The 14,201-nt window shown below is 43.8% G+C and overlaps 1 protein-coding gene across 1 annotated transcript in view; it reads right to left on the bottom strand.

Moving 5' to 3' along the window:
- CCDC81 (coiled-coil domain containing 81) overlaps positions 1-14,201 on the bottom strand; it is a 251,340-nt gene that overhangs the window by 148,042 nt on the left and 89,097 nt on the right.

The following is a 14,201-nucleotide window of genomic DNA, read 5'->3' as shown; positions in this document are numbered from 1 at the left end:
CCATGTTTAGTATCTCCTTTTCTCTGTGTCCCTATATTTCTCTGTCCAGCTTCTCCCCTCTCTTTGTCCCCAGTGCCAATATATGTCTACCCTCTCTGACCCTACCCCATCCAGCTTCTCTCCCTCTCACTCCCTCCCCTTTCCAGCATCTGGTTTGGTTGCTTGATTCCCTGCCTGACCACCCCACCCTCCCTCACTCATTCACTCACGCTGTAGGTTTAATATTTGTTCCCTTTTCCTTCATCTCCTTGGTCTGGTATCTATATTTCCCTTCCCTCCCTCCTTGTGCTGTACCAGCAGTTCTCTCCCTTCCCTCCAGTTCTCCTCCCCTCTTCCTCCCACGTCCAGCAGCTCTCTCCCTTCATCCAGATCCCATCCTCTTCCTCCCACATCCAACAGCTCTCTCCCTTCCACCCAGATCCCCTCCTCCTCTTCCTCCAGCAGTTCTCTCCCTTCCATCGTCCCCTCCTCCTCTTCCTCCCATGTCCAGCAGCTCTCTACCTTCCCTCCAGTCCCTTCCTCCTCTTCCTCCCTTGTCCAGCAGCTCTCCAGCCCTTTCCTCCTCTCCCTCCCATGTCCAGCAGCTGGATGCATAGGTGAATTTGTATTTGAGTCCTTTGTTACTTGGGTAGTGGAGGTTTAGGTATGATCATGCAGATTTTGTGGTGTTTCTTGTTAGCAGGTCAATAAGGTCTGTCATGTATCCAGGTGCCTCACCGTAAATAATTTTATGAACAGTCGTGCAGATTTTGAAGGTGATACGTTCTTTGATTGGTAGCCAATGCAGTTTTTCTCTGAGTGGTTTGGTGCTGTCAAAACACGTTTTTCCAAATATAAGCCTGGCTGCTGTGTTTTGGGCGGTCTGAAGTTTTATGATTTGATCTTTGCATCACGCATAGATTCCATTACAGTATTCTGTGTGGCTTAGTACCATTGATTATATCAGGTTACGAAATATTTCCCTCGGGAAGAATGGTTTCACGCATTTGAGTTTCCACATTGAGAAAAACATTTTCTTTATGGTGGATTTCGCTTGGAGCAGACTGGATAGACCGTTCCGGTTTTTATCTGCTGTCATTTACTATGTTACTGTTAATCCTCTCTGCTCCCGGGCTGATGCACAGACCTGAGCTCTGACATAGGCACGAGCATCAGATGTCACCTGACCTACTGGCGTGTGCATTTGGCGATCTCTTGGCACACAATGCCAGTGAATCAGAGAAGTCTTACATGTGCGCACCAGAGTGTTCCAACTTCTGTTCCTTCCTTGCCTACAGTGCTGTGGCTCAAACCCAGAGAGCAGACAGGAATTTTTTTAAATGTACCATTAAATTCTTGCGAGGAATGGGCAGGGACGGGTGGGGGATGGGTTACATTCCCCACGGGGACGGATGGGGACGGGTTATATTCCCTATGGGGACATATGGGGATGGGTTAGATTCCAGCGGGGACGGGTTGGATTTCTTTCCCCGTGCAACTCTCTGATAGGAAAGTAGGCAGACTCCATCCCATTCACCAACACCTTTGCACGGGGTGAGGAATACAAAGCCTTTACTGCAGGCATAAATCTCCCTAAAAACCCATAGGCCTCCAAAGTAGCAAAGAGAAAATCCCAATTGACGCGGTCGAAGGCCTTCTCTGCATCAAAACTGATCAAGAAGGAAGGCAGAGTTTTCCTCCTACGCTGCTCCAAGGATGCCATGATTTTCCTGAGATTTTTAGCAATCATCCTCCCCTTCACAACCCCACCTGGGAATCATGTATCAAAGCAGGTAAGATCCGTCCTAGCGATCTACCAGAAGTTTTGCCAAGCCAATGAGAGAAGTCCTTTTGGGGTTGCTTAAGGTAAAAGTCTGAGACTTGCCATGGGCAATTGAGGCTTATTTGATTAAAGCTATTTATAGTGTGGTATGTGTCCTCTTTCTTAATCTTTAAGGCATACATAATATAGGTGGTTTTGTATTTTTAGATAACATCCATGTCCTATTTAAACTCTTAACCTTTGTAGCTGCTCCTTTTAGCTTTTCTTTTTTTAACCATTTCTCTCATTTTATCATAGTTGCCCTTTTGAAAATTAAACATTGACACAGTAGAACTCTACCCACAGTCACCCTTGGTATACAAAAATCTTTGGCTTCTCAGGGAACAATTATACAATGTAGAAAGAGGATGACACATGGGTAACTGTATCCAATCTCCTGCTGTACAGAATATGTTATTCTGTATGTGGCAGCACCGGTGGTTGGGAGGCGGGGCTAGTGGTTGGGAGGCAGGGCTAGTACTGGGCAGACTTCTACGGTCTGTGCCCTGAAAATGGTAGCTACAAATCAAGGTCAGGTATACATATAAAGTAGCGCATATGAGTTTATCTTGTTGGACAGACTGGATGGACCATACAGGTCTTTTTCTGCCGTCACCTACTATGTTACAGTGAGGCATATTTTCAAAGCACTTAGCCTCCCAAAGTTCCATAGAAACCTATGGAACTTAGCCTCCCAAAGTGCTTTGAAAATATGCCTCTATGTATGTTACTATTAACTAGCAGTGCATTCTGCAAATAAGCCTGCTACTCTTTATCTTTGATTATATGAAAGGTGCCCAAAACAACATTTTGATTAACGTCTCATTTCTCAAATTCCATTGTTTTGTCTTATGATAAGCAGAACCTTCACATTTCAGTCCAGTTTGGAAGTTCCTTGTTTTTATCTCAGTGTCAATAGCTATTTGGAAAAAAAACTGTTAGTAATGAACTCTTTCAAGTCTCAGAGTGACCCAACTACCTAAGAGGTCACTAAAAGATTTTTTGCTGGGCTTATACCAATATCTTTGCACAAAGTGAGCCTTGCTCAGGGTATCTCTCCAGCTATGTAGACTGACAAATAAAAATTTCTGTTAGCCCAACTAAGGTAAGGCAGCCTATTAGTCTAAAAATCTCAATGGCCTCACATCATCCTACATTCAGCAGCTCATCCAACTACATCAACCCAATAGAACCCCAAGATCCTTAAAGAAAATCAAACTGGTTATACCAACTTCACAAGAATGCCAAAGAATGAAAATTCACAACATGACAATTACAGGCAAAGGAGCGGATCTGTGGAACTTACTGCCGTGAAACTTAAGATTAATAACAGACTATCTGCATTTCAGATGCTCAGTTAAAACAGAAATACTTTGGCTCATCCTCAGGAAAACTAGTCCCACATCTACACAAGACATGGAAGATGAAACATGAAACCACCTGCTAAACCTAGCAGAACACTCACACACAGGACCGGTCTTAGCAATTGCGGGGCCCTGTGCAGACCAGTTTGCTGGGTCCCCCACCAGACCCACCTAGCCCCACACCCACCCAGCCACACCCCCACCCAGCCCAGCCCCTTGTTGACAAGATACGTAGATATGTTTTAAACATTTTCTTATATTTCAAATAAAGAAAAATCAAGCAAAACTTGTATACAAAAACTAATTCAAACATGAAAAATGCTATATTAGGCAACCTTTGGGTTTAAAAAGCAAAACCATGTACACGTAAGGACTGGATAAATGAATTAAAACAAATCCCCTTAATATGTAATACTTGGTAGCAATAATGAAACAGTGATTGAATATTCTGATAGCAAGCAGCCTGAGCCAACAGATTTATTTTCCATTGAACCTAATTAACTTTGTATGCAGCTCCAGTATACCCAAAATAACACAAACCATGGTTGTCTGTGGAGTACCGCAGGAATTGGTCCTAGGGCTGGCCCTTTTGTAACGTCTTTGTGAGCAATATTGCGGAAGGGCTGTCTGGTAAAGTTTGTCTCTTTGTGGATGATACTAAACTCTGCAACAGGGTGGACACCCTGGAGGGTGTGAATGACATGAGGAAGGACCTAGCGAAGCTAGAGGACTGGACCGATATTTGACAACTAAAGTTTAATCCCAAAAAATGCAGGGTCATGCACTTGGGTTCCAAAACTGCAAGGGAACGGTACAGTATAGTGCTTCAGTGTGCGAAGGAAGAGCAGGACTTGGGGGTGATTGTGTCTGACGACCTTGAAGCTTTCAAACTGGTAGAAAAAGCGACGGCCAAAGCCAGAAGGATGCTAGGGTGCATAAAGAGAGGCATGACCATCAGGAAAAAGGAGGTGATAGTGCCATTATATAAGTCTCTGGTGAGGCCTCATTTGGAGTACTGCGTGCAGTTCTGGAGACCGCACCTATGGAAAGATATAAACAGGATGGAGTCGCTCCAGAGGGCGGCTACGAAATTAGTAAGCGGTCTTGAATGCAAAAATTATAGGGACAGGCTTATGAACCTCAACATGTATATGCTGGAAGAGAGGAGGGAGAGAGGAGACATGATAGAAACGTTTAAATATCTCAAGGGCATTTATGTATAGGAAGAGAGCCTTTTTCAAATGATGGAGAGCTTTGAAATGAGGGGGCATACGACAAAGTTGAGAGGGAATAGGCTTAAGAGTAACCTAAGGAAGTATTATTTCACAGAAAGGGTGGTGGAGGTGTGGAATGGCCTCCCGGTGGAGGTGGTGGAGTCGAGGACTGTTCCAGAATTTAAAAAGGCATGGGGTAAGCATGTGGGATCGCTTAGGAACAGGAAGAATTAGGGGTTACAGAGGATGGGCAGACTGGATGGGTCATATGGCCTTTATCTGCCGTCATGTTTCTATGTTTCTGTCTGACTCTGTTAAGATTCTAGGGGGTCAATATAGATGCTGATCTAATTTTTTATTCTCACATGTCTACTACAGTGAGCGTTTTTACAAACTATGCGAGATTTGGTTCATTCATCCATTCCTAGAACCCAGTGTACTTTGCATATTTATACATGAATTGTTGATTTTGAATCTAGATTACTGCAATGCAATGTTTAAATAGCTTTGCAAAACAGAAACTTGGCATTTGCACCTCATCCAGAATGTGGCTCTTGATTACTGACAGTTGCAAATATGACCATGGGGCTCAAAAGCACTTACTTACAAAGTTCCATAGGTTACTATCTGGCTCATTTTCAAAAGAGAAAAACATCCAAAAAGTGGCATAAGTCTGCATTTGGATGTTTTTCTCAGAAAAACGTCCAAATCAGCATTTTTGAATACTATTTTTAGATGTTTTTCTCGGACGTCCTTCAGAAGTGCATCCAAATCTAAAGGGGGAGTGCCAGGGGCGGAACTTGGGTGTTCCTAAGACTCAGACGTTTTTCAGCCTTAATGGAACAAAACAAAAACGTCCAGGGCTAAAACTAAGACTTTTTGAGCTAGACCTGTTTTTATAACGAATAAGGAACAAAAAGGTGCCCTAAATAAAACCAGTTGACTACTGGAGGGAATCAGGAATGATCTTCCCTTATTCCCCCAGTGGTCATTAACCCCTTCCCACCCCCCAAACGTGGTGAAAAACATCTGCAATCCTCTGTGCCACCCTCAAATGTTATACTCAGGTCCATAGCATGCAGGTCCCTGGAGTAGTTTAGTGGTGGGTGCAGTTCACTGCAGACAGGGGGACCCAGGCTCCTACCTCCCCCTACCTGTAACACTTGTGGAGGAAACTGTGAGCCCTCCAAACTCACCAGAAACCCACTGTACCCACATATAGGTGCCCTCTTAACCCGTAAGGGCTATAGTAGTGGTATACAGTTGGGGGCAGTGGGTTTTGGGTGGGTTTGGGGGGGGCTTAGCAGACAAGGTAAGGGAGCAATGGTCAGATGTGTACCTGGGAGCATTTTACGAAGTCCACTGCAGTGCCCCCTAGGGTGCCCTGTTGCTTTCCTGGGATGTCACTTTTCCATTATTTTACCTGATGCCAATCTATTTTTTTTATAACATTGCAACTGAAACTTTTACCTCCTCAGTGCATGAAAATGGTTTCATCCTTGTGTGGATTCTCTGATGGCCTTCCCTTCTCTCTCTCAGAGTGCACTGATAGCCAGAAAATTCTCCCAGGTTTGAGCAACCTCCTCTTGAACCTTGAGCTTTTGGACAAAACCCAGATTTACCCTCCAGTTCATCCTTCCACTATTCTCAATCCCCTTCCCTTGTTCCACTGCTGAAACCAATTTGTAATTCTAGATTACAATAGATTCTATCCTCACTCCCACCCTTCTATACATCTGTCTCATAAACAAAACACATACTTATTGTTGAGTAGGACTGCTTTCACTGCAAAAATGTGTAATCTGTCACCCCTGGATTCTAGATACTCCAAACATCTTCCCAGGCAAAGTAAATCACATTTTTGTAGAGAATCCCCCTCCCTCATGAAGCTCTTACCCTTCAAAGAGGATCTATCACAGGGCCTCAAAGCACAATTCATATCAACCCCCCCCCCCCCCACACACACACACACACACACAATCACTAAAGTGCTTTTAGCCTTCTCTTCAAAGTCCCTCAAATGCTGTTGGAAAAATTTCCTTTTCAGATCATTCAGGGCATAAATATTAATAATTGATATCTTGTGCTTCTGTATCCTACCTATCAACTAAATCACCAATCCTTGGTATCCTTTCCCTCTTGTGGAACAAAATGGCAACCCCTCTTTTCTTAGAGTTATATGCAGAGAAGTATTCCTTAATGCACTATCCCTGTTGCAATGTCTCCATCTCTGAGGGGATCAACTTCATCTCCTGCAGCAAGGCCACATCTACCTAAGCCTCTCCATAATGAGAGATGCTAGTTTTAGAGTAACACTGATCCATTTATAGTGTCTGAATTTACATTCCCTTTGCTCAAACTGCTTCTCTCCTCCCCATTCTCCCTCCTCTCTCTGATCCCATTTACGCACAGGAGTGGCCTAGTGGTTAGCGCACCGGTCTTGCAATCCAGAGGTGGCCAGTTCAAATCCCACTGCTGCTCCTTGTGATCTTGGGCAAGTCACTTAACCCTCCATTGCCTCAGGTACAAACTTAGATTGTGAGCACTCTTGGGACAGAGAAATATCCAGTGTACCTGAATGTAACTCACCTTGAGCTACTACTGAAAAAGGTGTGAGCAAAATCTAAATAAATAAATAACAAACCACAGTACTGAACTCTTTGCAAATCTTCATTTCCCCCCACCCTTTCCATTCATATAGCTGTAACACACTGCCTGAGCTTTTCTTGAACCCCTACTCCTTTAAGGGACCCTCCCCTTAGAAATCTCCCCTCTTCGAGCCCAATTCATCCTTCCCATCATCATGCCCACAGCTCTTCCCAATCCCTTCTCCACCTCAAACCACCCTACTGCAAGAGTCCACTTCCACCCTCTTACTCCTTTTCCACCAATTCACTTAAATTCATAGCATACCATCCATCTGAAATGTTCTGGTCTTTGCCCCTGAATCCCTTGTGGCAAGGGACCTGAATCCACATCCATAACCATCTCCACAGGGCACTCAATGTCTCCAAGTGCTTGTTACCTTCATTTGTGGTAACTCTCTTTCTATGACACCAAAAGTCCTCCTCATATTCTTCTCATTACTAATAACTAAATAACTCTGCAACCAATCCCTCTCCTCAAAAAGAGGACCTCCATCTCCAGGATTTGAACCATAGTTCTATCCCTAGAACCACCTAGCTGTGATCTCACTGTTCTTCTTTCTTGACATTCCAGGGACTTACTGTGCCTTCAGTCTGGCTCCATTTTTTTTTATGAAGCAGAAGTCACTCTACCACTTCTGGGGATTGCACAAATTTTCTCATCCCACTCTCTGATATGGTGAATCTAGCAGGAAACCAAAGGCCAGCCATTCTGAGTTCATCTCTGTATTTAAGCAGGGCTTTCCTTTTCCTCATGGTCTCCGTACTCAACTCAGAAAAGATGGCATCTTGCAATTTTTATAATTTACTGTCTTTGTTTTCCGAGCTTCAGCAATAAATTTCTTTTCTTGATATCCCAATAACCTCACTATCAGGACTCTCAGCCACTTCTCCAGACCAAATTTGGAGTGTGGCTCTCTATGTGCCTGTTCAATTTCATAGCTGAATTTGCCATACTTGCTAGAAAACAAGTCTCTCACAGATCCCTGAAGGTCTGGTAGCTATACTCCCTCCAGTGCCCTGGGTACTCAAATATTAGTCATCTTGATCCTCAGCTTTTTCTTTCAACCAGTCCACCATCCTCTTGAACCTAAGCACCTCCTCTTCCTCCTGAGCCTGCTGGTCCTCCACAGTGCTCACCCTATCTTCCACTTCTGTCAATCTTTCCAGAATTCTTTCAGATTTCTCTTTGAACATCTCAAGTACTCTGCCTTTGACTCACAAATCTCTTGCAATATATCTGCTCCCCTCAGCCTTTCACTCACCACATGCATATAATCTATGGCCTTAGAGGCCACCATTTAGTACTTTCCTTGCTTTTCTACATACAAGTCGTATAGCAATTGTCCCACTCTCCCTCTTGCCAATTTCGGCATGCCTTGAAACATCACTGCACCAGTTCAAGAGGTCTCCACACATGCTAACTCTGCTTTTATAATTTGTGCTCAGTGAAGCTTGTCCATCCTATGCATGTTTACATGCTCACCTAGAACTGGAAGCCATTTGTTTGTTTCAGCTCATATATTCTGAGTCTGCAGCGCTAAGTTGAAGATTTACTAAATATAATTTATTTATCTCTTGTTCTTTTGATCTCAGAGTAGGTTTCTCTTGGGCCTTTACCATTGATTTATTTGTTTCTGTAATTTCTTTTTTTTAAAATTTGTATTTATTTATTGGTTTTGTATAATAACAAACATGTTGCTTATCAAACAGTCATTCACTGATACAATCCAAAATATTCCCGTCCCCCTCCCTCTCCCCACCCCTCCCTCCCCAGCCGATTATACATTTAAGTTACATGTCATGTGGGTTAAGCTCCGATATTGAGTCCATAACTCTGAAGATTCATTATAACGTCCCAATCTTTTGTCCGTAAATTTCTCCATTCACCAATCAAGATAGCTTCAAGAGCCAGTCCTCTTCTGAGGGTGCCTCTAATTGTTTCCAATGCCTAGCTATGACAGTTTTTGCTGCTGCCAAACACATTCTTTTAACCGGCTCTGCATTTAGCTCCTCGTCTATTACCCAATCCAAGCAAACACCATTGAGGTTCACATGGGAAAGGCTTCCCCGTGTGGGCTGCTATCTTTGTAGCAACATTTCCCCAGAAGACCTGTATTTTAGCACAGGACCACCAAATGTGTAGATAGGTCCCCTCCTCATCTCCACATCTCCAACACCATTGTGATGTCCCTGGAAACATAACATGCAATCTGTGTGGGGTATAATACCATCGTGACAGGATTTTGAAAGCATTTTCCTTTATCAGCACACAGGTTGAGGCTTTAGTAACCTCAGCCAAAATTGCCTTCCACTCGTGTGCTGTAAATTCCTTATGCAAATCCCGTTCCCACTGAAGCATATAAGGACATTTCTCAAAGGTCCTTCCCCTTAAAAATTTATACAATATAGAGATAGTACCTTTCATTTTCCCCAAGGAGCTCCACATGTTCTCTAGGCCCTCAAACTCCTCCGGGTCCGCCTTCAACCACCCTTGTGTTTGTATATAATGTTTGACTTGTATGTAGAAGAATTGTTCAGTATCTAAAATCCCATTTTGCTCTTTAAGCTCTGCAAAGGGAACCATTTGTCCATCATCCATTAGATCTCTAAAACAAATTATCCCCTTCTCTGCCCATCTCCTTGCCACCGGATGACCCATCCCTATCTGAAACCCTGGTTCCCCCCCAATGTATGCGTAGGATGAGGTGAGCCTGGACTGCCACAGTTTGCTTCTAACCACTGCCCACAATATTAAGAGGTGTTGCACGAAAGGATTGGAAGTCAATGTTGTGTAACATCCTACGTGGATAGGAGGCCCAAAGTACTGATTTTAGACATTGATTCGGCACCATAGATTGATCAAGTTGGGCCACCACTGAAAGCCTATCTTGGCTCCATGCAGAGATGAACTTTAATTGAGCAGCCCAATAGTACCATTTAAGGTTTGGAACCCCTCGTCCCCCAAATCAACTGACTTCCATACAACTTTCTGCTTTGCCTAGGCGCTTTGCCCTCCCAGATAAATCTCAAAAGAGCTCTCTGCAATTCTCCAACTCTCCCTTAGGCACCAATATTGGTAATGTCTGAAAGAAGAATAGCACTCGAGGTAAAATATTCATTCGGACAACTGCTATACGCCCCCACCATGACAGCCATTTCCCCGTCCATGCTTCCATATCTGCTCGTACCTGTTGAAAAAGTGGTATATAGTTCAGATTAAATAATTGTGAAATCTCTATAGGTATCCTGACCCCCAGATATTTAATCTTATCGTGCCTTACACGGAATGGGTATGTTCGCATGAGCTCTTGCATCCAAGCCTGTGCAATGGAAACCCCCAACAACTCCGATTTGTCATAATTGATCTTAAAGCCCGACATGCGTCCATACTCTGCTAAAGCTACCATCAGATTCGGAAGGGTCAATGCAGGGCTTCCCACAAAAAATAACACGTCGTCCGCAAATAATGCTAATTTGTGTTCTATAGTCCCAATTACTATCCCCTTTACATCCGCAGATTCTCGAATCTTCTGCGCTAACGGCTCTATATAGAGCGCGAAGAGCAGCGGAGACAATGGGCAGCCCTGGCGAGTTCCACGTTCTATCTGAAATGTCGACGTGTACCCACCATTGATTTTTAATCGAGCTATTGGCCTTTCATATAACCTATGGAGCCATCCCAGTAGATCAGTCCCAACTCCCATATGTTCCATAACTTCCCATAGATAGGGCCACTCCACCCTATCAAATGCCTTTTCTGCATCTGTACTTAGTAAAGTGACCGGCATATCTTGTCTCTTAGCCTCCCATATAACATGCAGTGTACGACGTACATTATCTGCTACCTGCCGGCCCTTAACAAACCCAGATTGGTCAGTATGTACTAATTTTGGTAGGATTACACCTAGCCGGTCTGCCAACACTTTTGATAATATTTTTATATCTAGATTGATCAGCGAAATTGGTCTATAGGACCCACATATAGCCGGGTCCCTTCCTGGCTTTAAAAGCAGAGATATTCCCGCCTCATGCATACTAATGGGCAATGACTGACCCTCAAAACAGGCATTATCCACTCTCATCAACAAAGGTCCCACTTCCCCCGCAAAAAGTTTGTAAAATCTGGCGGAGTAGCCATCCATTCCCGGGGCCTTTCCTCCCTTAAGATTCTTAATGACTCCTGTGATTTCATCAAGACGAAATGGAGCTTCCAGCTTACGGCTCTCCTCGCTAGTCAGTTTGGACAGCCCCAGTCCCTCAAAACTCTGCCGCACCTCAGCAGCTTCCAACCCTATTTCTCTTTTGTAGAGCTCTTTATAAAAAGTTAAAAATTGAGTTCTAATTTCGTCATCCCTGTAATATAGCTGATCCCCTGGGCCTTTAATTTTTGTAATGGTATGATTTCTCTGCCTAGCCTTAAGGCAATTGGCCAGCATTTTCCCTGACTTATTACTATATTCATAAAATTTATGTTGGAGGAGCTTCCTCATAAATTCCACCCGCACTATTTGTAGCTTTTCTAGTTCCATCCGGCACCTCCTGAGCTCTTGCAAGTCTTTTGCCAAACCCCCCGCCTGGTGTTGTCTTTCCAGATGAACCAGTCTGGATCTCAAATTGAGTTCCGCTGCTTCTCTGGCGCGCTTTTTACGAGCCCCCCACTTTATGAGATGCCCTCTTACCACCACCTTCAATGCATCCCAGAGCGTCCCATCTGAAACCTCCCCCGTGTCATTGCTTATGCAGTAAGACTGGATCACTTTACGAATATCTGCACAAATTTTGTGGTCTCCCAGTAATGACTCGTTTAATCTCCAGAAGAGGAGCCGATCTTCCTCCCTCCACCCCTTCAGTTCAAGTTCTACTGGAGCATGGTCTGAAATACTAATGGGGCCAATCTCAGAATCTAACACACTATCCCAGAGTGTGTGACTGCACCAAATCATATCTATTCTAGTATATGTAGTTTGTGAATGAGAAAAAAATGTATATGTCTTTTGGCCTGGGTGTCTGAGCCTCCAAACTTCAACTAAATCTAACTGTGAAGTCAATTGTTTTAGTTTTTTACTGTGGGTCACATTTATGCTGCCTCCTCCTCTAGAGTGGTCCATAGGTGACATATATGTGTTAAAATCATCTCCTAAAATCATATGACCTTGTTGGAATTGGGAAAGTTCCTCTGTCATTTTATCGAAAAAGTCCCCCTGTCCCACATTCGGAGCATATACATTCACAATAGTCACAGGTTTGCCATATATAAGTCCCTTTACCGCCAAACATCTGCCTAGGACATCTTTATAAATATCATCAATTATAAATGGTATACCTTTCCGAACATAGATTACAAGCCCTCCCACTTTTCCTCCTCTTTTATCAAAATGAGCTATACAATCAGCAAAAGATTTGTGCTTGAGCAAATGAGCATCACCACTCCTAATATGTGTTTCCTGTAGCATTACTATATCCCAATGAAGCCGTTGCATCTCCCGAAATACAAGACTGCGCTTTGATGGGGAGTTCAACCCATTGACATTCCATGTACCCACTTTTAACCCCTGACCCCCCTCCCCCCCCCCTCCCCCCCCCCCTGAAGTAGCTGGTAGAGAACCTGCCAGCAGATGGTTCTGAGGAAGTAACTCCTCGCCAGAGCAGACTATTAATAGGCTTCGTATGAAAAACCCCCAATTGCAATACACTGTTTCAATCCTTATCCCTCTCTCTAATCTTGTCTTAATATTATTGCTAGCCAACATAAAACATATGTATTAACAACATTTCAGGAGCGACATGAAACTGTCACTTAAACTAAACATGTTCAACCAACTGGTTATATAATTAACACTGTATGGTATGCATCCAGTTCTCACTATCGTGTGTTCAGGTCCCACTCTTCTTTGGAGATCTTCGAGGACTTGCTTCCTTTCTGGATCCCACTCTCTGCCATGTGGATGCCATGCGTGACTGATTCGCATTTGTAGAGGTTGATCCAGAAGCTTCTGGTGGCAAATCCTTACAGCCCAGATCTTTCAATATAGTCCACGCCTCTCCTAGCCGTGACAACCCTCCGGGATTGACCTCCAACTGTAAATTGTAATCCAAAGGGAAATGTCCATCTATATCTAATGTTGGAGTGTTGAAGATATTGAGTAAGATCTTTAAATGATCTTCTACGTTGTAGGGTGCCTAATGCCAGATCTTGAAATATCGTAATTTTCTGGTTTTCCCAGAGGACATCACCCTTAGCTCTTGCTTTTCTCCAGATCATGTCTTTGATTGTATAACTTGAAAAACAGACGATTATATCTCGAGGTTGAGAGGACCTCCTGGGTCCCAGGCTTCTATGTACTCTGTCAAATTGGATTGCAGGATCTCCTTGTTCCTGCTGGGTCTCTGCAGTCTCTCCCAGAATAAGAGCACATATTTCTCTAATGATTTTAGCACAATCCATATTTTGATCAGTATCTGGTATGCCTTTAAATCTGAGATTAACTTCGCCGTGAGCGATTTTCCAAGTCCTCCAGGTCTAATTCCATTTTAGCCTTATCCTCTTTCAGGGATTGAAGTTCTGACTTTAACTGGTGCACTTCGCTTCCCACGTGCTCCAGTTCACCCTCTGCCTGCTCCATTCTATGCCCGATTTCCCGCATGTCTTCTGTAAATCTGTGACTGCCTCCTTAATCGTCTTGTGAACAGATGACATTTCTGCTTTCAAGGCTTAAACCATCGAGCGACTTCTTTTTTGGTGATCTCTGTATCGCTATCATGTTGTTCCATGAGGCCTTCCGCCTCCGATTCGGAATCTGCGGCCGTCATTTTGGCGCGTGTCATGTGCGATATGCTGCCGGAGTTCGCTGCTTCCGTCGCGCTTCTCCGCCGTGAATTTAAATTTATCTAATTTTTTCCGGGTCGCCATAGGCTTGTGTTGGCCGCTGTGTTTTTTATCTGGAGGTCGAATTTTCGGGGTTTATTCGCCGTTTTCGCCGTCGCTCTAGCGGAGCTCCGGAATCATGCGTCCATCCCCGACGCTGACGTCACTTCCTCCGTTTCTGTAATTTCTTTATTTATTCTGTACTGTTCTGATGCATTTGCATTTCTTTATTTTCTACTTTCTATGATCTGACTTTATTGTAAATCATTTGGGCACATTGAAGTAAAGGAGGTGGAAGCAGAATTCTAG

Source organism: Microcaecilia unicolor, chromosome 4 (genome assembly GCF_901765095.1).
Source record: "Microcaecilia unicolor chromosome 4, aMicUni1.1, whole genome shotgun sequence".
Lineage (NCBI taxonomy): Eukaryota > Metazoa > Chordata > Amphibia > Gymnophiona > Siphonopidae > Microcaecilia > Microcaecilia unicolor.
The sequence above is the reverse complement of the archived record's forward strand: the minus strand, read 5'-3'. Positions and strand labels throughout refer to the sequence as shown.